Genomic DNA, 6948 nt, shown 5'->3' with positions numbered 1-6948 from the left:
ACCATAATTCTTAAAAACGAAAAAAGTGATATCTCTGCTGCTCTTATAAATGAAGAAAAAAATCTCAAATTTGATACAATTGATAAATACGACATAAATATAATTAAATTCGGATGAAAACCACGCCCACTTCTTTTATGTTAAGACCTTATATGCAATACTTCGCTATCGCCACCTACGTATGCTTGCAATGTGCTTTCATTCTGAAACCAAAATATAGTTTTTGTGACACTACTACACGGAAACAGTGTCATAAGTAAATGCGTTTTTCAATGAATTTAATAATTCTTTGGCCACTTTTTGCGGTACATTTTTGAGAGAAAACACATATGTATGTCCAATACTTGTCCTCATATGCCTGGATCATGCAACTCTAAAAGAAGACGATTTTCCTATAGCTTCAAAAGAAATAATTGCACACATTGCAATGCACAAACATCAAAAGTGGAGATGCACCTCATATTATTTTTTAAAACAAATTAATATAATAATATATAAATATATTAAGAAAAATTTATTAAATAAAGCACATTGTCAAAATATACCATCTTAACTGGAATATATTCAGAAAATTTAAAACACAAAGCACATTGTCAAAATATACCATCTTAACTGGAATATATTCAGAAAATTTAAAACACAAATTTATGCCCTAAAGTGGTATTAGCGCCTTCAAAGAACTCCCCGTGAACTATATTACAACAAACCTATGCCAACTTTTAATCCAACCCTTAAAACATTTCTGGAACTCTATAGTATTTTTGGTATAGCCATCAAAGAAGTCTTACATTTTCCCATTACTTTCCGCTGTTAAAACGAGTTCCCAAGAGTGGGATCTTACTCGATCAAGCGGGAAAAAATTAAAACGCAGGGAGCCAATCAGGTGAATTCGATTTCTGTTGGATGGCATTCGTTTCATTCTTGGTCAAAAATTCACGAATACTGATGGCTCTGGCTACGGTACGGTATAATGCTTCAAAATCCACGAGTTGTTTCAACACAAATCCTTAATTTTTTTGTAAATTCATTCCGTAAACTTGCCAAATAATGATCCTCATTAGCTATCCGACTTTCTGGCAAAAATTCGTGGTGTAAAATATCGTTGTAATCGGAGCTCTCCACTAAGTCGTCTGATTTCTGGACTGCGTGTTGTACTCATACATCCACATTTCGTCTCCACTAATGATGCGTTTGATGAATGTTGGGTCGGATTGAGCCTTGAAAATCATGTATATACATATCCTGAACGAATCTATAAGTAATGTTCAAATCCTCCGCCAGCTCTCTCAAGGTTAATTTGCGGCTTTGATCAACTTATTAATGTTTTTATCGGTTTTCAATGTCGGCGGCCTGCCCCTTAGTTCGGCATCCTCGATGGACTCACGATCTCTTCTGACGTATTTGTGGCACTCGTAAACAGCTGTTTTCTTTATAGTATCGCTCCCAACATTTCTAAGGTTTTTGCACCATTGAATCCATTTTATACACAAAATTCAATACAAACTCGGTGTTGCAAATTCAAATCGATTTTTAAAACTAAAAAAAAAAATCGAAAGCAGAAGTAGATTTACTCAAGATGGCGTAACTTTTACAAATGTCAAGAAAGGACGATACAATTTTGGTGGGGATGTGACAATCTATCAAAAAACAACAACAGAACTCAAATCAGTTGATTTAGAATGTAATCTGGCGGTTGCTTCGGGAACATTTTGATCAAGGAAATAAAATCATGCTTTATTAATTAGGTGAATTCAACCATTGCCACCATGTATTAATTAATTTAAGATATAATTTAATGATATTTGTAATGTTAAAATGTTTTGTTATTGATGCTTTGAGGTTCTTCGACAAGGTAAAAGTGCTCCTCTTCTAATTTCGATGCTTTCTTCCAAGTTCTTCTGCGAAGTCGACTTAATGTGTTAGTATTAAGTTCCTATGATGGAGGAGAGTAGTCATATTGGATAGCAGTATTTCTACAAATGATAAGGGAAGACAAGGCAATAAAGGTATGTATTGAAAAAAGCTCATGCAGTCTTGGCTATCTGGATGATCCGCGACTTTTCCCATTCTTTTGGATTTAATTGTTGTATTATATTTTCTTTATTGCAGAAATGGATCTTTTAATAGGAATGTGCGGCTATAGATAATTCGGTTAAGACATTTTTTTAATGATTTACAAAACAATTAGTCTTTTCTTTTTGCCAGTTATGTGTCTTATTGGCATTGTTGTTTTTAATGGCAGCTTGACTTAAACTCCTGAGTAGAGCCTCAAATAGTTTTTTAAACATTGCTCATCTAATCGTTTGTGCTCTGATTTCATTTTTCGTGTTGCTAATTCTGGTCGTAGCAGCTAGACAGGTGCCCAATATGTTTGCCATCTTCGTTATAATCGTCGTTTTTGTACTCCGACCTCTTCAATTTCGGTATTAATAATTGGCTTAGATTTGCTGTCGTATTGTTTTGCTGTTAGTCCGGGAGCCAGGGGTCCATTTTGGACTGCGTTTTTATACCGTTAAATTCTTGACTATACTTGTGATTTAGCTTTTATGAATAACGAAAGTGAACGTCAGCTGGCGCACCCGCGGTGGGTGTGATTGTGGGAGGGTACGAAACGTGTCGAAAAACAATTTGAAATTTTTTTCATGTATTGTTGACATTTAGTAGAATAAAAAACAATAGTCAGCTGAGCCGTAGTGGGGGGAAAATACAGGCGAACCTGTAAAATAAATTAAAAAGTAAAACTACTTTATGCCGATACATAATTTTGGACACATATCAAAATATAATAATGATGGTCAGCTGCGTGTATACCGGTGGGAAGACCGTCAGCCGAAGCAAGAATGTATCATTGCGTTCATACATCTCGGCGGTGCACGGAATTTTCAATGTAAAAAAATTTCAATCGGCATAAAGTAGTTTTACTTTAATACACAATAATACACAACAAAAATTTCAGCCGGTATTAAATGAGTTGTTAAAAATTTTTTTTCGACACGTTTCGCAGCATCCCACGCACGTACCCACCGCTACTGGGCCAGCTGACGGTTAGTTTCGTCATCCATTGTATGGCGTCTGCCTTCAGTATTAAAATCAGTCGGCATGAAATGATGAGCTCAAAATGACCCCCCTGAATCATCCACCTTACATTTCTATTTGTTTCCGAATATCATAAATAAAATGCGAAGTCAAGGTTTTTCAACGCCTGGTATCCACTTCTGAGTGGTAGCAGTGGCAGAAGTTTATAGACTTTCAAAGAAAGTATTTTTAAAAACAATAAAGCCATTTTCAATATTATTTTATTGTGTTTTCACTGATGAGCGCGAAATATAAAAGTCAACGCTCATAACCGTCAAACTGCTGGATATACAAATAAAATCAAGACGAATGCGTACCAGGTGATAGAAGTATAATACAATAGTTTATTTGTTGAATTGAAATTTTTTAATAAATTTTGTTTTTGTAAAGATATAGAATGACAGAATACAAGATTTGGCCATCCGAAGCAAAATTATAATAGTAACTTCGACTGATACGACATAGGGGACTTGACACCACAAGTCCACATTATTTAAAAAGCCATAGTAGCTATGAGAATATGAAAAATTGTGTTCCAGTCAAAATACTTATTTTAGAAGTGAAACGTATTTCAATCAGTCTAATGAATAAAACCATCGGCAAACTAATTTACAAATTAATGATTCATCATAAGTTAAACATAATCTTTTCAACTGCGTTAATATCTATAGTAACATAAACTCAATCAACTGACAGCAAACAAGGAATCAAGGTTCACACCAGTCTCGAATCAAGTATTTTGGTTATCCTGAACCAAAGAAATGGTTTTCACTTAATAACCTCGACCCTATCCACAATCGAACTGAAATTAAATAACAAACGTTTTAAGTTTTCTGTAGTTTATACAGACTCGTCTGCCAGCGTATTGAAACATGGAACTATTAACGAAGAGTATAACTTCTTGAGCCAAAAACTTGAACAGCAGCCACAGGAAAAGTGTGTTTGGACGGAATTCAAGATATACTATATTTATTTAGCGCCGTACACATGGCGCCTTTTCATTTACGATTTTTCTAATAATTACTAGGATCTATCGGTTTTTATTTATTTAAACTACTTAAAACCTGGCGGCCGCCGTAGCCGAATGGGTAGGTGCGTGATTACCATTCGGAATTCACAGAGAGAACGTTGGTTCGAATCTCAGTGAAACCAAAATTAAGAAAAACTATTGTATTTTCTAATAACGGTCGCCCCTCGGCAGGCAATGGCAAACCTCCGAGTGTATTTCTGCCATGAAAAAATTCCTCATAAAAATATCTGCCGTTCGGAGTCGCCTTAAAACTGTAGGTCCCTCCATTTGTGGAACAACATCAAGACGCACACCACAAATAGGATCTAGAAGATAGCATATTACACCTAAATAGCGTTCATTATAAATTTTTCAACTACAAATTCGTAGATGGAAATTTTGATAATTGTATTCCTTACTTTTCGGTTTGCTGACTCTAGCGTGTATTAGCGCAAACACCAGCCAGAACACTTGTCGCATCCCATAGAGATATCATAACCGCAGCCCATTTCAAACTCGTCTTTCACAGCATGTTCGTGTTGTGTTTTCATACATTTTAATATTAAATTATGGTATTTATTTTATTTTTCTTATTTTAAGGAGTAAATCTTATAACCTAATTGTAAATAAAGCGATATCGTCGAGGCCTTACGCTTTAAATTATGGTAATAGTGTTAATTTACGTGATTTTCCCCCTTTCATTATTTCATTTTTATCGAAATTTAAAAATAATCTTTTCAGCTTGTCCATATCGAGAAAATTTGATTGGCTGCCGGCGTCTAGTATTTAGATATACATACATACACAGCGGAAACAGTTTACAATTTTCTCACACACAAAACCTGCGAAACCAGGGTTTGGCTTAGAATAGCTTAAAAACTGTTCACGAAGATCGCAAACTCATAACTAAACAAATAAAAGAATTGTTTGAATCTTAAGGAATTAAATGAATATGAACTGTTTTACCATTATTAATATGATCATATGTTATATCTAATATGTTATCATTTAAAATTATACCGCCAATTAACGAAATTTGATATAAATTTATTATAGGTTTTTGGATATTAAATAATTAAATTTATTTCAGCCGAACGAAAGTAATGAAAAAATCGAAGTCGGCTCTGATGGCTATACCGAAAATAGAGTTCCAGAAATGTTTCAAACGGTGGCATAAGTGTATCGCAGTTGAACTTTTTGAATATATTCCGGTAACATTTTGTTCTAGTTGGTATATAAAGAGTGTCAATTTCTAAGTACTTTAGGTCTTAATCACATGAGGGATTAGTTATTCAAATTTTTCTTTATGCAAACGCACAATGTCATCAATACAAGTTTTACTTGCAGTTATGCAACTATATTAAAAAAACTACACCATTACTTAACAATATTGACATAATTTATACCTTGATCCTGGTAAATTCTTAAAGTTTTTATTCAAGTTAAATATAATATTAGGTTGGGGCATAAGTTCATGGCGTTTTTATATTTTCTTTTATTTTACAAGGATTTGTTTGCTTTTTGGCAAAGGGTAAGTATTCATTCGAAAAAACTCTTTCTGTTCTACAAAACCATGTTACTTGTATTTTTGAGTTATTCAATCTTTTATTGGTTTTGAGGCTTAGAAATGGAATACCCAGGACGCAAAATTAAAACAGTCAACATTTTCGACATCTGCTCTTCTTTGCTTTTCATCGAGGTCAAAAAGCTGCCGAAGCAGCCAGGGACATTTGCGACGTGTATGGAGAAGGTGTCATAGGCGAGTCTACATCACGGAAATGGTTTGCAAAGTTGAAAAATGGCGTCTTTGATGTCGATAACACATCCCGCAGCGGAAGGCCTTCTGAATTCGATAACCAACGCTTCAAATCACTTTTGAATGAAAACAGTCGCTAAACAACATGCGAATTGGCAAAAAAACAAAGAGCTGCGATCATAAAACGATTTCCAATCACCTTCATTCAATAGGATTTGCAAAAAATTGGGAACCTGGATGCCTCACAAGCTCAATGAAAAAACAAAGAAAGTCACTTTAAATTGCTTCTCAGAATCTCGCCCACCATCGAGCAATACGCGGTTATAAAAAGTGCTTTTGTACCGAATCGTCACGGGTGGGTGACTCCAGGAGATACGCCAAAGCCGAGAGTCAAGTCGGATCTTCATCCAAAGAAGGTGATATGTGTTTGGTGGGACTGGGAAAAGAATACCACGGTCAACAAGGAGCTCTATAATGCCCAGCTACACCGGGTGAATGAGGCTATTCGACTGAAATGATCTGATCGACATGGTCTAGCCATTCTAATGCACGACAACGCCAGGCCCCATGTTGCACAAGTCGTCAAAGGCGAACTCCAAGAGCACGAATGGGAGGTCCTTTAGCATCCGCCGTATTCTCCGGACCTTACACCGACCGATTACCATCCTTTCCGCTGCCTGTCAAAACCTTCCATAATAAAGAGGTCCTTAAAAACTTACTCAACAAGAGGGTGTAAACAGCAACAGCGAATAAGTATAACTTGTATAAGTATAATTATTGTTTTTTGTTAAAATAAAAGTCTTCAGTAAAAACGCTACGGACTTTTCCCCAACCCATTATACCTTCTGCTCAAATTTGAACGAGACGTTATCAATAAAACGGTCCGCGGATGACATATGGCAAAAATAAATTTTTTGTTTTTTGGTAGGACTGTTATAAGCTTACATGGCAAATTTCAGCGTGATATGTCACATAGTTTGTTTTCTGTGCTACTGTAAGCAAGTCAAGCTCGAGCGTGTTCTTCGAATTCTCTTTTATGACTTCAATTGTCTCAAAATGTTTTCCACGGAGCGGCAACTTGAGCTTGGGAAACAGGAAAAAGTCACAT

This window comes from Anastrepha ludens, chromosome 5 (genome assembly GCF_028408465.1).
Source record: "Anastrepha ludens isolate Willacy chromosome 5, idAnaLude1.1, whole genome shotgun sequence".
Lineage (NCBI taxonomy): Eukaryota > Metazoa > Arthropoda > Insecta > Diptera > Tephritidae > Anastrepha > Anastrepha ludens.
This window is presented reverse-complemented; position numbering follows the sequence as displayed.